Source organism: Schistocerca cancellata, unplaced genomic scaffold (genome assembly GCF_023864275.1).
Source record: "Schistocerca cancellata isolate TAMUIC-IGC-003103 unplaced genomic scaffold, iqSchCanc2.1 HiC_scaffold_547, whole genome shotgun sequence".
NCBI lineage: Eukaryota > Metazoa > Arthropoda > Insecta > Orthoptera > Acrididae > Schistocerca > Schistocerca cancellata.
In genome coordinates, this window is record NW_026046560.1 from 1 (window position 1) to 17,097 (window position 17,097).

General features: G+C 53.7%; 39 non-coding genes across 39 annotated transcripts; 7 read left to right on the forward strand and 32 right to left on the reverse strand.

Annotated features, from left to right (window-relative positions):
• Nucleotides 1–307: 307 nt before the first annotated feature.
• Nucleotides 308–389, reverse strand: Trnas-aga (transfer RNA serine (anticodon AGA)). Its single transcript has one exon. It is a non-coding gene; the product is annotated as a tRNA-Ser (tRNA).
• A 139-nt stretch (nt 390–528) lies between these two features.
• Trnak-uuu (transfer RNA lysine (anticodon UUU)) lies at nt 529–601 on the reverse strand. Its single transcript has one exon. It is a non-coding gene; the product is annotated as a tRNA-Lys (tRNA).
• A 295-nt stretch (nt 602–896) lies between these two features.
• On the reverse strand, nt 897–968 carry Trnae-uuc (transfer RNA glutamic acid (anticodon UUC)). Its single transcript has one exon. It is a non-coding gene; the product is annotated as a tRNA-Glu (tRNA).
• A 324-nt stretch (nt 969–1,292) lies between these two features.
• Trnam-cau (transfer RNA methionine (anticodon CAU)) lies at nt 1,293–1,366 on the reverse strand. Its single transcript has one exon. It is a non-coding gene; the product is annotated as a tRNA-Met (tRNA).
• An 822-nt stretch (nt 1,367–2,188) lies between these two features.
• Trnag-ucc (transfer RNA glycine (anticodon UCC)) lies at nt 2,189–2,260 on the forward strand. Its single transcript has one exon. It is a non-coding gene; the product is annotated as a tRNA-Gly (tRNA).
• A 280-nt stretch (nt 2,261–2,540) lies between these two features.
• On the reverse strand, nt 2,541–2,622 carry Trnas-aga (transfer RNA serine (anticodon AGA)). The gene has a single exon. It is a non-coding gene; the product is annotated as a tRNA-Ser (tRNA).
• A 140-nt stretch (nt 2,623–2,762) lies between these two features.
• On the reverse strand, nt 2,763–2,835 carry Trnak-uuu (transfer RNA lysine (anticodon UUU)). Its single transcript has one exon. It is a non-coding gene; the product is annotated as a tRNA-Lys (tRNA).
• A 296-nt stretch (nt 2,836–3,131) lies between these two features.
• On the reverse strand, nt 3,132–3,203 carry Trnae-uuc (transfer RNA glutamic acid (anticodon UUC)). The gene has a single exon. It is a non-coding gene; the product is annotated as a tRNA-Glu (tRNA).
• A 322-nt stretch (nt 3,204–3,525) lies between these two features.
• On the reverse strand, nt 3,526–3,598 carry Trnam-cau (transfer RNA methionine (anticodon CAU)). The gene has a single exon. It is a non-coding gene; the product is annotated as a tRNA-Met (tRNA).
• Nucleotides 3,599–4,421: 823 nt separating this feature from the next.
• On the forward strand, nt 4,422–4,493 carry Trnag-ucc (transfer RNA glycine (anticodon UCC)). The gene has a single exon. It is a non-coding gene; the product is annotated as a tRNA-Gly (tRNA).
• A 280-nt stretch (nt 4,494–4,773) lies between these two features.
• On the reverse strand, nt 4,774–4,855 carry Trnas-aga (transfer RNA serine (anticodon AGA)). Its single transcript has one exon. It is a non-coding gene; the product is annotated as a tRNA-Ser (tRNA).
• A 140-nt stretch (nt 4,856–4,995) lies between these two features.
• On the reverse strand, nt 4,996–5,068 carry Trnak-uuu (transfer RNA lysine (anticodon UUU)). The gene has a single exon. It is a non-coding gene; the product is annotated as a tRNA-Lys (tRNA).
• Nucleotides 5,069–5,364: 296 nt separating this feature from the next.
• Nucleotides 5,365–5,436, reverse strand: Trnae-uuc (transfer RNA glutamic acid (anticodon UUC)). Its single transcript has one exon. It is a non-coding gene; the product is annotated as a tRNA-Glu (tRNA).
• A 322-nt stretch (nt 5,437–5,758) lies between these two features.
• Trnam-cau (transfer RNA methionine (anticodon CAU)) lies at nt 5,759–5,831 on the reverse strand. The gene has a single exon. It is a non-coding gene; the product is annotated as a tRNA-Met (tRNA).
• Nucleotides 5,832–6,653: 822 nt separating this feature from the next.
• Trnag-ucc (transfer RNA glycine (anticodon UCC)) lies at nt 6,654–6,725 on the forward strand. Its single transcript has one exon. It is a non-coding gene; the product is annotated as a tRNA-Gly (tRNA).
• A 280-nt stretch (nt 6,726–7,005) lies between these two features.
• Nucleotides 7,006–7,087, reverse strand: Trnas-aga (transfer RNA serine (anticodon AGA)). The gene has a single exon. It is a non-coding gene; the product is annotated as a tRNA-Ser (tRNA).
• A 140-nt stretch (nt 7,088–7,227) lies between these two features.
• On the reverse strand, nt 7,228–7,300 carry Trnak-uuu (transfer RNA lysine (anticodon UUU)). The gene has a single exon. It is a non-coding gene; the product is annotated as a tRNA-Lys (tRNA).
• A 296-nt stretch (nt 7,301–7,596) lies between these two features.
• Trnae-uuc (transfer RNA glutamic acid (anticodon UUC)) lies at nt 7,597–7,668 on the reverse strand. The gene has a single exon. It is a non-coding gene; the product is annotated as a tRNA-Glu (tRNA).
• Nucleotides 7,669–7,990: 322 nt separating this feature from the next.
• On the reverse strand, nt 7,991–8,063 carry Trnam-cau (transfer RNA methionine (anticodon CAU)). The gene has a single exon. It is a non-coding gene; the product is annotated as a tRNA-Met (tRNA).
• An 822-nt stretch (nt 8,064–8,885) lies between these two features.
• On the forward strand, nt 8,886–8,957 carry Trnag-ucc (transfer RNA glycine (anticodon UCC)). The gene has a single exon. It is a non-coding gene; the product is annotated as a tRNA-Gly (tRNA).
• A 280-nt stretch (nt 8,958–9,237) lies between these two features.
• Trnas-aga (transfer RNA serine (anticodon AGA)) lies at nt 9,238–9,319 on the reverse strand. Its single transcript has one exon. It is a non-coding gene; the product is annotated as a tRNA-Ser (tRNA).
• Nucleotides 9,320–9,459: 140 nt separating this feature from the next.
• Trnak-uuu (transfer RNA lysine (anticodon UUU)) lies at nt 9,460–9,532 on the reverse strand. The gene has a single exon. It is a non-coding gene; the product is annotated as a tRNA-Lys (tRNA).
• A 296-nt stretch (nt 9,533–9,828) lies between these two features.
• Nucleotides 9,829–9,900, reverse strand: Trnae-uuc (transfer RNA glutamic acid (anticodon UUC)). The gene has a single exon. It is a non-coding gene; the product is annotated as a tRNA-Glu (tRNA).
• Nucleotides 9,901–10,222: 322 nt separating this feature from the next.
• Trnam-cau (transfer RNA methionine (anticodon CAU)) lies at nt 10,223–10,295 on the reverse strand. Its single transcript has one exon. It is a non-coding gene; the product is annotated as a tRNA-Met (tRNA).
• An 822-nt stretch (nt 10,296–11,117) lies between these two features.
• Trnag-ucc (transfer RNA glycine (anticodon UCC)) lies at nt 11,118–11,189 on the forward strand. The gene has a single exon. It is a non-coding gene; the product is annotated as a tRNA-Gly (tRNA).
• A 281-nt stretch (nt 11,190–11,470) lies between these two features.
• Trnas-aga (transfer RNA serine (anticodon AGA)) lies at nt 11,471–11,552 on the reverse strand. The gene has a single exon. It is a non-coding gene; the product is annotated as a tRNA-Ser (tRNA).
• A 140-nt stretch (nt 11,553–11,692) lies between these two features.
• On the reverse strand, nt 11,693–11,765 carry Trnak-uuu (transfer RNA lysine (anticodon UUU)). Its single transcript has one exon. It is a non-coding gene; the product is annotated as a tRNA-Lys (tRNA).
• A 296-nt stretch (nt 11,766–12,061) lies between these two features.
• Nucleotides 12,062–12,133, reverse strand: Trnae-uuc (transfer RNA glutamic acid (anticodon UUC)). Its single transcript has one exon. It is a non-coding gene; the product is annotated as a tRNA-Glu (tRNA).
• Nucleotides 12,134–12,455: 322 nt separating this feature from the next.
• Nucleotides 12,456–12,528, reverse strand: Trnam-cau (transfer RNA methionine (anticodon CAU)). Its single transcript has one exon. It is a non-coding gene; the product is annotated as a tRNA-Met (tRNA).
• Nucleotides 12,529–13,350: 822 nt separating this feature from the next.
• On the forward strand, nt 13,351–13,422 carry Trnag-ucc (transfer RNA glycine (anticodon UCC)). The gene has a single exon. It is a non-coding gene; the product is annotated as a tRNA-Gly (tRNA).
• Nucleotides 13,423–13,702: 280 nt separating this feature from the next.
• Trnas-aga (transfer RNA serine (anticodon AGA)) lies at nt 13,703–13,784 on the reverse strand. Its single transcript has one exon. It is a non-coding gene; the product is annotated as a tRNA-Ser (tRNA).
• Nucleotides 13,785–13,924: 140 nt separating this feature from the next.
• On the reverse strand, nt 13,925–13,997 carry Trnak-uuu (transfer RNA lysine (anticodon UUU)). The gene has a single exon. It is a non-coding gene; the product is annotated as a tRNA-Lys (tRNA).
• Nucleotides 13,998–14,293: 296 nt separating this feature from the next.
• Trnae-uuc (transfer RNA glutamic acid (anticodon UUC)) lies at nt 14,294–14,365 on the reverse strand. The gene has a single exon. It is a non-coding gene; the product is annotated as a tRNA-Glu (tRNA).
• Nucleotides 14,366–14,687: 322 nt separating this feature from the next.
• On the reverse strand, nt 14,688–14,760 carry Trnar-ccu (transfer RNA arginine (anticodon CCU)). Its single transcript has one exon. It is a non-coding gene; the product is annotated as a tRNA-Arg (tRNA).
• Nucleotides 14,761–15,579: 819 nt separating this feature from the next.
• On the forward strand, nt 15,580–15,651 carry Trnag-ucc (transfer RNA glycine (anticodon UCC)). The gene has a single exon. It is a non-coding gene; the product is annotated as a tRNA-Gly (tRNA).
• A 280-nt stretch (nt 15,652–15,931) lies between these two features.
• Trnas-aga (transfer RNA serine (anticodon AGA)) lies at nt 15,932–16,013 on the reverse strand. The gene has a single exon. It is a non-coding gene; the product is annotated as a tRNA-Ser (tRNA).
• A 140-nt stretch (nt 16,014–16,153) lies between these two features.
• On the reverse strand, nt 16,154–16,226 carry Trnak-uuu (transfer RNA lysine (anticodon UUU)). The gene has a single exon. It is a non-coding gene; the product is annotated as a tRNA-Lys (tRNA).
• Nucleotides 16,227–16,522: 296 nt separating this feature from the next.
• On the reverse strand, nt 16,523–16,594 carry Trnae-uuc (transfer RNA glutamic acid (anticodon UUC)). Its single transcript has one exon. It is a non-coding gene; the product is annotated as a tRNA-Glu (tRNA).
• Nucleotides 16,595–16,915: 321 nt separating this feature from the next.
• Nucleotides 16,916–16,988, reverse strand: Trnar-ccu (transfer RNA arginine (anticodon CCU)). Its single transcript has one exon. It is a non-coding gene; the product is annotated as a tRNA-Arg (tRNA).
• Nucleotides 16,989–17,097: the final 109 nt, after the last annotated feature.

Sequence of the window (17,097 nt, forward strand, 5' to 3'; positions counted from 1 at the left end):
GATCCGGGGTTCGATTCCCGGCCACCGCAACGGGCGAAACTTTTTGCGTATGAGTATGTGAGCCACGTGCTGTTAAATTAACGTTTTCTTTCCGTCGTTGCTCAACGCAGGCCATCCTGTAGTATGTCCCGACTTGTCCCGACTTTGCTCGGCTGACGCGAAAGCTGACGCTTGGAATTCGCCCTTATCAAAAGGACAGGCGCTATAAACGACTGTGAGAGGTGAGGTGTGGCGAGGTACCAAACGACAGGCAAACCGCGAAATTTTCTGCTCCTCCTTCCTAAAGAAAAAAAGAAAGAAAAACGGACGCAGTCGGTAGGACTCGAACCTACGCTCCCAGAGGGAATCTGATTTCTAGTCAGACGCCTTAACCACTCGGCCACGACTGCTCGTATCTGAAGCTTCCCTCGAATCGTGAAAAATCTAACCGGTCTGCGCAGAATGTTGACAGGAAACGAACTCTGTGCACTGATTACGGCAGGGCTACCAGCGCTACGAGACGAGCCATTACGGAAGCGTTAAAATCTTCGCCCGGACAGGGACTCGAACCTGGACCCTTAGGTTTAAAAGCCTAATGCTCTACCGACTGAGCTATCCGGGCTCATGCCCGTTGTGGGTGGAGCGGCTGCAAGCAATGTGAATAATTGGAACGCGTGTGTAGGCGTACTACGGTAATTGCTGGCTTCTGCGCAACTGGCCACTTCACCGACTTCCCACTGACGCTGGTAGCAGCCCAACAGCGGACTAGTGCCTCTTCTGCCTTTATCCCGGTGCTGACAGTAATTGCATCTTGTGCCTGTTTTTCCCGATTACGTTCGGTTGAAGCTCCGGAAGGAGGGCGACAAACGAAGGTTGGAAGGCCAAAACATGGAGGGACGTGTGCGCAAAAACTTCTCTTCCGGTACCGGGAATCGAACCCGGGCCTCCTGGGTGAAAGCCAGGTATCCTAGCCACTAGACCACACCGGATTTGCTCGGTAAACGTGAGATTTACTCCCTCTCCTCCCGCATTTCGTGCTGAATCCGGACTCAGTGGTGCTCTCTGTTTGCGAGCGTATTTGTGCGTGCAGACTGGCATGGCGCACAGCTCGAAACTGACTATTCATTGCTGTTTGCATCATATTTTACTCATAACAGGGGAGGAGAAAGATCAAAGTTTGTACCCTTGCCATAATTGGAAGTAAACATTTTTACGCTGAGGCGTGGACTCCTTGGGGATAACAAACGACAATTAAGTTCGTTCCCTAGCAACAGCAGCGCCCGTTAATTCAGCCATGATGTACAGCAAATTAAATGCCCGGGTGAGGATCGAACTCACGACCTTAAGATTATGAGACTTACGCGCTACCTACTGCGCTACCGAGGCACGTTGCAAACAAGCGTCCCAGGAAACTTGGTAAGTCCCACATATTAGAGATAGACAGTTTGCGCTTTCTCAAGAATCTGCTGTGTTGCTACACGTGCTTTCCGACTGGCTAGATTAAACTGCTGCCCGCAGCTTTTTCAACGGAAAGCAGCACTGCCTGAGGTAACAGTACATCGCCCTTGCGGCACCTGGACACAGCGGCCTGTAGGGGCCAGGCCGACGCTAGAGTTCAGAAATAGCACGCGACCGTCCAAGTACGGCCTCTTGCGTGCTGCGTGTTTGGTTCTTCTCACAGCGAATCTGCTTACACATTCCTGAGGCTGACGCAGCTCAAGCGGGCAATCGGCGCGGCGGCATTATAGCGAGAACAGCAAAACGATGCATCGGCCGGGAATCGAAGCCGGGCCGCCCCGCGTGGTAGGCGAACAACCTACCACTTTTTTAGTTGTTTCTCATTTTGTTAGTTGCACTTGTTGGGGGCGGACGTCCGATGGCCGTCCGTGCTTGCCGAGCATATTCCCGAGCAGCTGTCTGCAGGGAAAGTGGGATTGCCACCCAGCGACGTCGGATACGACCGAAAAAAGTGCTACACACGCGGAGTCCCCCACTACACTGCCTTATAGCGACCGCTCATCACTATCGTGTGAGTAACGTTGCGGCCGCGGCGACGAGTCTTGCCCAAGACGCAGCGTGCGTGGAGGCGCTACCCGAATGCGTGTGGATGCACCCTCCTACCTCGTAAAGCGCCTACAGCTACTATCACCGTGGGCCGCTGGCGGCGGGCGGGAAGCCGACACAGCGCGGCGTTGCGAGCAGCGGCTGTGCGGTGGTGGTGTAATGGTGAGCATAGTTGCCTTCCAAGCAGTTGATCCGGGTTCGATTCCCGGCCACCGCAACGGGCGAAACTTTTTGCGTATGAGTATGTGAGCCACGTGCTGTTAAATTAACGTTTTCTTTCCGTCGTTGCTCCACGCAGGCCATCCTGTAGTATGTCCCGACTTGTCCCGACTTTGCTCGGCTGACGCGAAAGCTGACGCTTGGAATTCGCCCTTATCAAAAGGACAGGCGCTATAAACGACTGTGAGAGGTGAGGTGTGGCGAGGTACCAAAACGACAGGCAAACCGCGAAATTTTCTGCTCCTCCTTCCTAAAGAAAAAAAGAAAAGAAAAACGGACGCAGTCGGTAGGACTCGAACCTACGCTCCCAGAGGGAATCTGATTTCTAGTCAGACGCCTTAACCACTCGGCCACGACTGCTCGTATCTGAAGCTTCCCTCGAATCGTGAAAAATCTAACCGGTCTGCGCAGAATGTTGACAGGAAACGAACTCTGTGCACTGATTACGGCAGGGCTACCAGCGCTACGAGACGAGCCATTACGGAAGCGTTAAAAATCTTCGCCCGGACAGGGACTCGAACCCTGGACCCTTAGGTTAAAAGCCTAATGCTCTACCGACTGAGCTATCCGGGCTCATGCCCGTTGTGGGTGGAGCGGCTGCAAGCAATGTGAATAATTGGAACGCGTGTGTAGGCGTACTACGGTAATTGCTGGCTTCTGGCGCAACTGGCCACTTCACCGACTTCCCACTGACGCTGGTAGCAGCCCAACAGCGGACTAGTGCCTCTTCTGCCTTTATCCCGGTGCTGACAGTAATTGCATCTTGTGCCTGTTTTCCCCGATTACGTTCGGTTGAAGCTCCGGAAGGAGGGCGACAAACGAAGGTTGGAAGGCCAAAACATGGAGGGACGTGTGCGCAAAAACTTCTCTTCCGGTACCGGGAATCGAACCCGGGCCTCCTGGGTGAAAGCCAGGTATCCTAGCCACTAGACCACACCGGATTTGCTCGGTAAACGTGAGATTTACTCCCTCTCCTCCCGCATTTCGTGCTGAATCCGGACTCAGTGGTGCTCTCTGTTTGCGAGCGTATTTGTGCGTGCAGACTGGCATGGCGCACAGCTCGAAACTGACTATTCATTGCTGTTTGCATCATATTTTACTCATAACAGGGGAGGAGAAAGATCAAAGTTGTACCTTGCCATAATTGGAAGTAAACATTTTTACGCTGAGGCGTGGACTCCTTGGGGATAACAAACGACAATTAAGTTCGTTCCCTAGCAACAGCAGCGCCGTTAATTCAGCCATGATGTACAGCAAATTAAATGCCCCGGGTGAGGATCGAACTCACGACCTTAAGATTATGAGACTTACGCGCTACCTACTGCGCTACCGAGGCACGTTGCAACAAGCGTCCCAGGAAACTTGGTAAGTCCCACATATTAGAGATAGACAGTTTGCGCTTTCTCAAGAATCTGCTGTGTTGCTACACGTGCTTTCCCGACTGGCTAGATTAAACTGCTGCCGCAGCTTTTTCAACGGAAAGCAGCACTGCCTGAGGTAACAGTACATCGCCCTTGCGGCACCTGGACACAGCGGCCTGTAGGGCCAGGCCGACGCTAGAGTTCAGAAATAGCACGCGACCGTCCAAGTACGGCCTCTTGCGTGCTGCGTGTTTGGTTCTTCTCACAGCGAATCCTGCTACACATTCCTGAGGCTGACGCAGCTCAAGCGGGCAATCGGCGCGGCGGCATTATAGCGAGAACAGCAAAACGATGCATCGGCCGGGAATCGAAGCCGGGCCGCCCGCGTGGTAGGCGAACAACCTACCACTTTTTTAGTTGTTGTTCTCATTTTGTTAGTTGCACTTGTTGGGGGCGGACGTCCGATGCCGTCCGTGCTTGCCGAGCATATTCCCGAGCAGCTGTCTGCAGGGAAAGTGGGATTGCCACCCAGCGACGTCGGATACGACCGAAAAAAGTGCTACACACGCGGAGTCCCCCACTACACTGCCTTATAGCGACCGCTCATCACTATCGTGTGAGTAACGTTGCGGCCGCGGCGACGAGTCTTGCCCAAAGACGCAGCGTGCGTGGAGGCGCTACCCGAATGCGTGTGGATGCACCCTCCTACCTCGTAAAGCGCCTACAGCTACTATCACCGTGGGCCGCTGGGCGGCGGGCGGGAAGCCGACACAGCGCGGCGTTGCGAGCAGCGGCTGTGCGGTGGTGGTGTAATGGTGAGCATAGTTGCCTTCCAAGCAGTTGATCCGGGTTCGATTCCCGGCCACCGCAACGGGCGAAACTTTTTGCGTATGAGTATGTGAGCCACGTGCTGTTAAATTAACGTTTTCTTTCCGTCGTTGCTCCACGCAGGCCATCCTGTAGTATGTCCCGACTTGTCCCGACTTTGCTCGGCTGACGCGAAAGCTGACGCTTGGAATTCGCCCTTATCAAAAGGACAGGCGCTATAAACGACTGTGAGAGGTGAGGTGTGGCGAGGTACCAAAACGACAGGCAAACCGCGAAATTTTCTGCTCCTCCTTCCTAAAGAAAAAAAGAAAAGAAAAACGGACGCAGTCGGTAGGACTCGAACCTACGCTCCCAGAGGGAATCTGATTTCTAGTCAGACGCCTTAACCACTCGGCCACGACTGCTCGTATCTGAAGCTTCCCTCGAATCGTGAAAAATCTAACCGGTCTGCGCAGAATGTTGACAGGAAACGAACTCTGTGCACTGATTACGGCAGGGCTACCAGCGCTACGAGACGAGCCATTACGGAAGCGTTAAAAATCTTCGCCCGGACAGGGACTCGAACCCTGGACCCTTAGGTTAAAAGCCTAATGCTCTACCGACTGAGCTATCCGGGCTCATGCCCGTTGTGGGTGGAGCGGCTGCAAGCAATGTGAATAATTGGAACGCGTGTGTAGGCGTACTACGGTAATTGCTGGCTTCTGGCGCAACTGGCCACTTCACCGACTTCCCACTGACGCTGGTAGCAGCCCAACAGCGGACTAGTGCCTCTTCTGCCTTTATCCCGGTGCTGACAGTAATTGCATCTTGTGCCTGTTTTCCCCGATTACGTTCGGTTGAAGCTCCGGAAGGAGGGCGACAAACGAAGGTTGGAAGGCCAAAACATGGAGGGACGTGTGCGCAAAAACTTCTCTTCCGGTACCGGGAATCGAACCCGGGCCTCCTGGGTGAAAGCCAGGTATCCTAGCCACTAGACCACACCGGATTTGCTCGGTAAACGTGAGATTTACTCCCTCTCCTCCCGCATTTCGTGCTGAATCCGGACTCAGTGGTGCTCTCTGTTTGCGAGCGTATTTGTGCGTGCAGACTGGCATGGCGCACAGCTCGAAACTGACTATTCATTGCTGTTTGCATCATATTTTACTCATAACAGGGGAGGAGAAAGATCAAAGTTGTACCTTGCCATAATTGGAAGTAAACATTTTTACGCTGAGGCGTGGACTCCTTGGGGATAACAAACGACAATTAAGTTCGTTCCCTAGCAACAGCAGCGCCGTTAATTCAGCCATGATGTACAGCAAATTAAATGCCCCGGGTGAGGATCGAACTCACGACCTTAAGATTATGAGACTTACGCGCTACCTACTGCGCTACCGAGGCACGTTGCAACAAGCGTCCCAGGAAACTTGGTAAGTCCCACATATTAGAGATAGACAGTTTGCGCTTTCTCAAGAATCTGCTGTGTTGCTACACGTGCTTTCCCGACTGGCTAGATTAAACTGCTGCCGCAGCTTTTTCAACGGAAAGCAGCACTGCCTGAGGTAACAGTACATCGCCCTTGCGGCACCTGGACACAGCGGCCTGTAGGGCCAGGCCGACGCTAGAGTTCAGAAATAGCACGCGACCGTCCAAGTACGGCCTCTTGCGTGCTGCGTGTTTGGTTCTTCTCACAGCGAATCCTGCTACACATTCCTGAGGCTGACGCAGCTCAAGCGGGCAATCGGCGCGGCGGCATTATAGCGAGAACAGCAAAACGATGCATCGGCCGGGAATCGAAGCCGGGCCGCCCGCGTGGTAGGCGAACAACCTACCACTTTTTTAGTTGTTGTTCTCATTTTGTTAGTTGCACTTGTTGGGGGCGGACGTCCGATGCCGTCCGTGCTTGCCGAGCATATTCCCGAGCAGCTGTCTGCAGGGAAAGTGGGATTGCCACCCAGCGACGTCGGATACGACCGAAAAAAGTGCTACACACGCGGAGTCCCCCACTACACTGCCTTATAGCGACCGCTCATCACTATCGTGTGAGTAACGTTGCGGCCGCGGCGACGAGTCTTGCCCAAAGACGCAGCGTGCGTGGAGGCGCTACCCGAATGCGTGTGGATGCACCCTCCTACCTCGTAAAGCGCCTACAGCTACTATCACCGTGGGCCGCTGGCGGCGGGCGGGAAGCCGACACAGCGCGGCGTTGCGAGCAGCGGCTGTGCGGTGGTGGTGTAATGGTGAGCATAGTTGCCTTCCAAGCAGTTGATCCGGGTTCGATTCCCGGCCACCGCAACGGGCGAAACTTTTTGCGTATGAGTATGTGAGCCACGTGCTGTTAAATTAACGTTTTCTTTCCGTCGTTGCTCCACGCAGGCCATCCTGTAGTATGTCCCGACTTGTCCCGACTTTGCTCGGCTGACGCGAAAGCTGACGCTTGGAATTCGCCCTTATCAAAAGGACAGGCGCTATAAACGACTGTGAGAGGTGAGGTGTGGCGAGGTACCAAAACGACAGGCAAACCGCGAAATTTTCTGCTCCTCCTTCCTAAAGAAAAAAAGAAAAGAAAAACGGACGCAGTCGGTAGGACTCGAACCTACGCTCCCAGAGGGAATCTGATTTCTAGTCAGACGCCTTAACCACTCGGCCACGACTGCTCGTATCTGAAGCTTCCCTCGAATCGTGAAAAATCTAACCGGTCTGCGCAGAATGTTGACAGGAAACGAACTCTGTGCACTGATTACGGCAGGGCTACCAGCGCTACGAGACGAGCCATTACGGAAGCGTTAAAAATCTTCGCCCGGACAGGGACTCGAACCCTGGACCCTTAGGTTAAAAGCCTAATGCTCTACCGACTGAGCTATCCGGGCTCATGCCCGTTGTGGGTGGAGCGGCTGCAAGCAATGTGAATAATTGGAACGCGTGTGTAGGCGTACTACGGTAATTGCTGGCTTCTGGCGCAACTGGCCACTTCACCGACTTCCCACTGACGCTGGTAGCAGCCCAACAGCGGACTAGTGCCTCTTCTGCCTTTATCCCGGTGCTGACAGTAATTGCATCTTGTGCCTGTTTTCCCCGATTACGTTCGGTTGAAGCTCCGGAAGGAGGGCGACAAACGAAGGTTGGAAGGCCAAAACATGGAGGGACGTGTGCGCAAAAACTTCTCTTCCGGTACCGGGAATCGAACCCGGGCCTCCTGGGTGAAAGCCAGGTATCCTAGCCACTAGACCACACCGGATTTGCTCGGTAAACGTGAGATTTACTCCCTCTCCTCCCGCATTTCGTGCTGAATCCGGACTCAGTGGTGCTCTCTGTTTGCGAGCGTATTTGTGCGTGCAGACTGGCATGGCGCACAGCTCGAAACTGACTATTCATTGCTGTTTGCATCATATTTTACTCATAACAGGGGAGGAGAAAGATCAAAGTTGTACCTTGCCATAATTGGAAGTAAACATTTTTACGCTGAGGCGTGGACTCCTTGGGGATAACAAACGACAATTAAGTTCGTTCCCTAGCAACAGCAGCGCCGTTAATTCAGCCATGATGTACAGCAAATTAAATGCCCCGGGTGAGGATCGAACTCACGACCTTAAGATTATGAGACTTACGCGCTACCTACTGCGCTACCGAGGCACGTTGCAACAAGCGTCCCAGGAAACTTGGTAAGTCCCACATATTAGAGATAGACAGTTTGCGCTTTCTCAAGAATCTGCTGTGTTGCTACACGTGCTTTCCCGACTGGCTAGATTAAACTGCTGCCGCAGCTTTTTCAACGGAAAGCAGCACTGCCTGAGGTAACAGTACATCGCCCTTGCGGCACCTGGACACAGCGGCCTGTAGGGCCAGGCCGACGCTAGAGTTCAGAAATAGCACGCGACCGTCCAAGTACGGCCTCTTGCGTGCTGCGTGTTTGGTTCTTCTCACAGCGAATCCTGCTACACATTCCTGAGGCTGACGCAGCTCAAGCGGGCAATCGGCGCGGCGGCATTATAGCGAGAACAGCAAAACGATGCATCGGCCGGGAATCGAAGCCGGGCCGCCCGCGTGGTAGGCGAACAACCTACCACTTTTTTAGTTGTTGTTCTCATTTTGTTAGTTGCACTTGTTGGGGGCGGACGTCCGATGCCGTCCGTGCTTGCCGAGCATATTCCCGAGCAGCTGTCTGCAGGGAAAGTGGGATTGCCACCCAGCGACGTCGGATACGACCGAAAAAAGTGCTACACACGCGGAGTCCCCCACTACACTGCCTTATAGCGACCGCTCATCACTATCGTGTGAGTAACGTTGCGGCCGCGGCGACGAGTCTTGCCCAAAGACGCAGCGTGCGTGGAGGCGCTACCCGAATGCGTGTGGATGCACCCTCCTACCTCGTAAAGCGCCTACAGCTACTATCACCGTGGGCCGCTGGCGGCGGGCGGGAAGCCGACACAGCGCGGCGTTGCGAGCAGCGGCTGTGCGGTGGTGGTGTAATGGTGAGCATAGTTGCCTTCCAAGCAGTTGATCCGGGTTCGATTCCCGGCCACCGCAACGGGCGAAACTTTTTGCGTATGAGTATGTGAGCCACGTGCTGTTAAATTAACGTTTTCTTTCCGTCGTTGCTCCACGCAGGCCATCCTGTAGTATGTCCCGACTTGTCCCGACTTTGCTCGGCTGACGCGAAAGCTGACGCTTGGAATTCGCCCTTATCAAAAGGACAGGCGCTATAAACGACTGTGAGAGGTGAGGTGTGGCGAGGTACCAAAACGACAGGCAAACCGCGAAATTTTCTGCTCCTCCTTCCTAAAGAAAAAAAGAAAAGAAAAACGGACGCAGTCGGTAGGACTCGAACCTACGCTCCCAGAGGGAATCTGATTTCTAGTCAGACGCCTTAACCACTCGGCCACGACTGCTCGTATCTGAAGCTTCCCTCGAATCGTGAAAAATCTAACCGGTCTGCGCAGAATGTTGACAGGAAACGAACTCTGTGCACTGATTACGGCAGGGCTACCAGCGCTACGAGACGAGCCATTACGGAAGCGTTAAAAATCTTCGCCCGGACAGGGACTCGAACCCTGGACCCTTAGGTTAAAAGCCTAATGCTCTACCGACTGAGCTATCCGGGCTCATGCCCGTTGTGGGTGGAGCGGCTGCAAGCAATGTGAATAATTGGAACGCGTGTGTAGGCGTACTACGGTAATTGCTGGCTTCTGGCGCAACTGGCCACTTCACCGACTTCCCACTGACGCTGGTAGCAGCCCAACAGCGGACTAGTGCCTCTTCTGCCTTTATCCCGGTGCTGACAGTAATTGCATCTTGTGCCTGTTTTCCCCGATTACGTTCGGTTGAAGCTCCGGAAGGAGGGCGACAAACGAAGGTTGGAAGGCCAAAACATGGAGGGACGTGTGCGCAAAAACTTCTCTTCCGGTACCGGGAATCGAACCCGGGCCTCCTGGGTGAAAGCCAGGTATCCTAGCCACTAGACCACACCGGATTTGCTCGGTAAACGTGAGATTTACTCCCTCTCCTCCCGCATTTCGTGCTGAATCCGGACTCAGTGGTGCTCTCTGTTTGCGAGCGTATTTGTGCGTGCAGACTGGCATGGCGCACAGCTCGAAACTGACTATTCATTGCTGTTTGCATCATATTTTACTCATAACAGGGGAGGAGAAAGATCAAAGTTGTACCTTGCCATAATTGGAAGTAAACATTTTTACGCTGAGGCGTGGACTCCTTGGGGATAACAAACGACAATTAAGTTCGTTCCCTAGCAACAGCAGCGCCGTTAATTCAGCCATGATGTACAGCAAATTAAATGCCCCGGGTGAGGATCGAACTCACGACCTTAAGATTATGAGACTTACGCGCTACCTACTGCGCTACCGAGGCACGTTGCAACAAGCGTCCCAGGAAACTTGGTAAGTCCCACATATTAGAGATAGACAGTTTGCGCTTTCTCAAGAATCTGCTGTGTTGCTACACGTGCTTTCCCGACTGGCTAGATTAAACTGCTGCCGCAGCTTTTTCAACGGAAAGCAGCACTGCCTGAGGTAACAGTACATCGCCCTTGCGGCACCTGGACACAGCGGCCTGTAGGGCCAGGCCGACGCTAGAGTTCAGAAATAGCACGCGACCGTCCAAGTACGGCCTCTTGCGTGCTGCGTGTTTGGTTCTTCTCACAGCGAATCCTGCTACACATTCCTGAGGCTGACGCAGCTCAAGCGGGCAATCGGCGCGGCGGCATTATAGCGAGAACAGCAAAACGATGCATCGGCCGGGAATCGAAGCCGGGCCGCCCGCGTGGTAGGCGAACAACCTACCACTTTTTTAGTTGTTGTTCTCATTTTGTTAGTTGCACTTGTTGGGGGCGGACGTCCGATGCCGTCCGTGCTTGCCGAGCATATTCCCGAGCAGCTGTCTGCAGGGAAAGTGGGATTGCCACCCAGCGACGTCGGATACGACCGAAAAAAGTGCTACACACGCGGAGTCCCCCACTACACTGCCTTATAGCGACCGCTCATCACTATCGTGTGAGTAACGTTGCGGCCGCGGCGACGAGTCTTGCCCAAAGACGCAGCGTGCGTGGAGGCGCTACCCGAATGCGTGTGGATGCACCCTCCTACCTCGTAAAGCGCCTACAGCTACTATCACCGTGGGCCGCTGGCGGCGGGCGGGAAGCCGACACAGCGCGGCGTTGCGAGCAGCGGCTGTGCGGTGGTGGTGTAATGGTGAGCATAGTTGCCTTCCAAGCAGTTGATCCGGGTTCGATTCCCGGCCACCGCAACGGGCGAAACTTTTTGCGTATGAGTATGTGAGCCACGTGCTGTTAAATTAACGTTTTCTTTCCGTCGTTGCTCCACGCAGGCCATCCTGTAGTATGTCCCGACTTGTCCCGACTTTGCTCGGCTGACGCGAAAGCTGACGCTTGGAATTCGCCCTTATCAAAAGGACAGGCGCTATAAACGACTGTGAGAGGTGAGGTGTGGCGACGGTACCAAAACGACAGGCAAACCGCGAAATTTTCTGCTCCTCCTTCCTAAAGAAAAAAAGAAAAGAAAAACGGACGCAGTCGGTAGGACTCGAACCTACGCTCCCAGAGGGAATCTGATTTCTAGTCAGACGCCTTAACCACTCGGCCACGACTGCTCGTATCTGAAGCTTCCCTCGAATCGTGAAAAATCTAACCGGTCTGCGCAGAATGTTGACAGGAAACGAACTCTGTGCACTGATTACGGCAGGGCTACCAGCGCTACGAGACGAGCCATTACGGAAGCGTTAAAAATCTTCGCCCGGACAGGGACTCGAACCCTGGACCCTTAGGTTAAAAGCCTAATGCTCTACCGACTGAGCTATCCGGGCTCATGCCCGTTGTGGGTGGAGCGGCTGCAAGCAATGTGAATAATTGGAACGCGTGTGTAGGCGTACTACGGTAATTGCTGGCTTCTGGCGCAACTGGCCACTTCACCGACTTCCCACTGACGCTGGTAGCAGCCCAACAGCGGACTAGTGCCTCTTCTGCCTTTATCCCGGTGCTGACAGTAATTGCATCTTGTGCCTGTTTTCCCCGATTACGTTCGGTTGAAGCTCCGGAAGGAGGGCGACAAACGAAGGTTGGAAGGCCAAAACATGGAGGGACGTGTGCGCAAAAACTTCTCTTCCGGTACCGGGAATCGAACCCGGGCCTCCTGGGTGAAAGCCAGGTATCCTAGCCACTAGACCACACCGGATTTGCTCGGTAAACGTGAGATTTACTCCCTCTCCTCCCGCATTTCGTGCTGAATCCGGACTCAGTGGTGCTCTCTGTTTGCGAGCGTATTTGTGCGTGCAGACTGGCATGGCGCACAGCTCGAAACTGACTATTCATTGCTGTTTGCATCATATTTTACTCATAACAGGGGAGGAGAAAGATCAAAGTTGTACCTTGCCATAATTGGAAGTAAACATTTTTACGCTGAGGCGTGGACTCCTTGGGGATAACAAACGACAATTAAGTTCGTTCCCTAGCAACAGCAGCGCCGTTAATTCAGCCATGATGTACAGCAAATTAAATGCCCCGGGTGAGGATCGAACTCACGACCTTAAGATTATGAGACTTACGCGCTACCTACTGCGCTACCGAGGCACGTTGCAACAAGCGTCCCAGGAAACTTGGTAAGTCCCACATATTAGAGATAGACAGTTTGCGCTTTCTCAAGAATCTGCTGTGTTGCTACACGTGCTTTCCCGACTGGCTAGATTAAACTGCTGCCGCAGCTTTTTCAACGGAAAGCAGCACTGCCTGAGGTAACAGTACATCGCCCTTGCGGCACCTGGACACAGCGGCCTGTAGGGCCAGGCCGACGCTAGAGTTCAGAAATAGCACGCGACCGTCCAAGTACGGCCTCTTGCGTGCTGCGTGTTTGGTTCTTCTCACAGCGAATCCTGCTACACATTCCTGAGGCTGACGCAGCTCAAGCGGGCAATCGGCGCGGCGGCATTATAGCGAGAACAGCAAAACGATGCATCGGCCGGGAATCGAAGCCGGGCCGCCCGCGTGGTAGGCGAACAACCTACCACTTTTTTAGTTGTTGTTCTCATTTTGTTAGTTGCACTTGTTGGGGGCGGACGTCCGATGCCGTCCGTGCTTGCCGAGCATATTCCCGAGCAGCTGTCTGCAGGGAAAGTGGGATTGCCACCCAGCGACGTCGGATACGACCGAAAAAAGTGCTACACACGCGGAGTCCCCCACTACACTGCCTTATAGCGACCGCTCATCACTATCGTGTGAGTAACGTTGCGGCCGCGGCGACGAGTCTTGCCCAAAGACGCAGCGTGCGTGGAGGCGCTACCCGAATGCGTGTGGATGCACCCTCCTACCTCGTAAAGCGCCTACAGCTACTATCACCGTGGGCCGCTGGCGGCGGGCGGGAAGCCGACACAGCGCGGCGTTGCGAGCAGCGGCTGTGCGGTGGTGGTGTAATGGTGAGCATAGTTGCCTTCCAAGCAGTTGATCCGGGTTCGATTCCCGGCCACCGCAACGGGCGAAACTTTTTGCGTATGAGTATGTGAGCCACGTGCTGTTAAATTAACGTTTTCTTTCCGTCGTTGCTCCACGCAGGCCATCCTGTAGTATGTCCCGACTTGTCCCGACTTTGCTCGGCTGACGCGAAAGCTGACGCTTGGAATTCGCCCTTATCAAAAGGACAGGCGCTATAAACGACTGTGAGAGGTGAGGTGTGGCGAGGTACCAAAACGACAGGCAAACCGCGAAATTTTCTGCTCCTCCTTCCTAAAGAAAAAAAGAAAAGAAAAACGGACGCAGTCGGTAGGACTCGAACCTACGCTCCCAGAGGGAATCTGATTTCTAGTCAGACGCCTTAACCACTCGGCCACGACTGCTCGTATCTGAAGCTTCCCTCGAATCGTGAAAAATCTAACCGGTCTGCGCAGAATGTTGACAGGAAACGAACTCTGTGCACTGATTACGGCAGGGCTACCAGCGCTACGAGACGAGCCATTACGGAAGCGTTAAAAATCTTCGCCCGGACAGGGACTCGAACCCTGGACCCTTAGGTTAAAAGCCTAATGCTCTACCGACTGAGCTATCCGGGCTCATGCCCGTTGTGGGTGGAGCGGCTGCAAGCAATGTGAATAATTGGAACGCGTGTGTAGGCGTACTACGGTAATTGCTGGCTTCTGGCGCAACTGGCCACTTCACCGACTTCCCACTGACGCTGGTAGCAGCCCAACAGCGGACTAGTGCCTCTTCTGCCTTTATCCCGGTGCTGACAGTAATTGCATCTTGTGCCTGTTTTCCCCGATTACGTTCGGTTGAAGCTCCGGAAGGAGGGCGACAAACGAAGGTTGGAAGGCCAAAACATGGAGGGACGTGTGCGCAAAAACTTCTCTTCCGGTACCGGGAATCGAACCCGGGCCTCCTGGGTGAAAGCCAGGTATCCTAGCCACTAGACCACACCGGATTTGCTCGGTAAACGTGAGATTTACTCCCTCTCCTCCCGCATTTCGTGCTGAATCCGGACTCAGTGGTGCTCTCTGTTTGCGAGCGTATTTGTGCGTGCAGACTGGCATGGCGCACAGCTCGAAACTGACTATTCATTGCTGTTTGCATCATATTTTACTCATAACAGGGGAGGAGAAAGATCAAAGTTGTACCTTGCCATAATTGGAAGTAAACATTTTTACGCTGAGGCGTGGACTCCTTGGGGATAACAAACGACAATTAAGTTCGTTCCCTAGCAACAGCAGCGCCGTTAATTCAGTCATGATGTACAGCAAATTAAATGCCCCGGGTGAGGATCGAACTCACGACCTTAAGATTAGGAGACTTACGCGCTACCTACTGCGCTACCGAGGCACGTTGCAACAAGCGTCCAGGAAACTTGGTAAGTCCCACATATTAGAGATAGACAGTTTGCGCTTTCTCAAGAATCTGCTGTGTTGCTACACGTGCTTTCCCGACTGGCTAGATTAAACTGCTGCCGCAGCTTTTTCAACGGAAAGCAGCACTGCCTGAGGTAACAGTACATCGCCCTTGCGGCACCTGGACACAGCGGCCTGTAGGGCCAGGCCGACGCTAGAGTTCAGAAATAGCACGCGACCGTCCAAGTACGGCCTCTTGCGTGCTGCGTGTTTGGTTCTTCTCACAGCGAATCCTGCTACACATTCCTGAGGCTGACGCAGCTCAAGCGGGCAATCGGCGCGGCGGCATTATAGCGAGAACAGCAAACGATGCATCGGCCGGGAATCGAAGCCGGGCCGCCCGCGTGGTAGGCGAACAACCTACCACTTTTTTAGTTGTTGTTCTCATTTTGTTAGTTGCACTTGTTGGGGCGGACGTCCGATGACGTCCGTGCTTCCCGAGCATATTCCCGAGCAGCTGTCTGCAGGGAAAGTGGGATTGCCACCCAGCGACGTCGGATACGACCGAAAAAAGTGCTACACACGCGGAGTCCCCCACTACACTGCCTTATAGCGACCGCTCATCACTATCGTGTGAGTAACGTTGCGGCCGCGGCGACGAGTCTTGCCCAAAGACGCAGCGTGCGTGGAGGCGCTACCCGAATGCGTGTGGATGCACCCTCCTACCTCGTAAAGCGCCTACAGCTACTATCACCGTGGGCCGCTGGCGGCGGGCGGGAAGCCGACACAGCGCGGCGTTGCGAGCAGCGGCTGTGCGGTGGTGGTGTAATGGTGAGCATAGTTGCCTTCCAAGCAGTTGATCCGGGTTCGATTCCCGGCCACCGCAACGGGCGAAACTTTTTGCGTATGAGTATGTGAGCCACGTGCTGTTAAATTAACGTTTTCTTTCCGTCGTTGCTCCACGCAGGCCATCCTGTAGTATGTCCCGACTTGTCCCGACTTTGCTCGGCTGACGCGAAAGCTGACGCTTGGAATTCGCCCTTATCAAAAGGACAGGCGCTATAAACGACTGTGAGAGGTGAGGTGTGGCGAGGTACCAAAACGACAGGCAAACCGCGAAATTTTCTGCTCCTCCTTCCTAAAGAAAAAAAGAAAAGAAAAACGGACGCAGTCGGTAGGACTCGAACCTACGCTCCCAGAGGGAATCTGATTTCTAGTCAGACGCCTTAACCACTCGGCCACGACTGCTCGTATCTGAAGCTTCCCTCGAATCGTGAAAAATCTAACCGGTCTGCGCAGAATGTTGACAGGAAACGAACTCTGTGCACTGATTACGGCAGGGCTACCAGCGCTACGAGACGAGCCATTACGGAAGCGTTAAAAATCTTCGCCCGGACAGGGACTCGAACCCTGGACCCTTAGGTTAAAAGCCTAATGCTCTACCGACTGAGCTATCCGGGCTCATGCCCGTTGTGGGTGGAGCGGCTGCAAGCAATGTGAATAATTGGAACGCGTGTGTAGGCGTACTACGGTAATTGCTGGCTTCTGGCGCAACTGGCCACTTCACCGACTTCCCACTGACGCTGGTAGCAGCCCAACAGCGGACTAGTGCCTCTTCTGCCTTTATCCCGGTGCTGACAGTAATTGCATCTTGTGCCTGTTTTCCCCGATTACGTTCGGTTGAAGCTCCGGAAGGAGGGCGACAAACGAAGGTTGGAAGGCCAAAACATGGAGGGACGTGTGCGCAAAAACTTCTCTTCCGGTACCGGGAATCGAACCCGGGCCTCCTGGGTGAAAGCCAGGTATCCTAGCCACTAGACCACACCGGATTTGCTCGGTAAACGTGAGATTTACTCCCTCTCCTCCCGCATTTCGTGCTGAATCCGGACTCAGTGGTGCTCTCTGTTGCGAGCGTATTTGTGCGTGCAGACTGGCATGGCGCACAGCTCGAAACTGACTATTCATTGCTGTTTTGCATCATATTTTACTCATAACAGGGGAGGAGAAAGATCAAAGTTGTACCTTGCCATAATTGGAAGTAAACATTTTTACGCTGAGGCGTGGACTCCTTGGGGATAACAAACGACAATTAAGTTCGTTCCTAGCAACAGCAGCGCCGTTAATTCAGTCATGATGTACAGCAAATTAAATGCCCCGGGTGAGGATCGAACTCACGACTTTAAGATTAGGAGACTTACGCGCTACCTACTGCGCTACCGAGGCACGCTGCAACAAGCGTCCCAGGAAACTTGGTAAGTCCCACATATTAGAGATAGACAGTTTGCGCTTTCTCAAGAATCTGCTGTGTTGCTACACGTGCTTTCCCGACTGG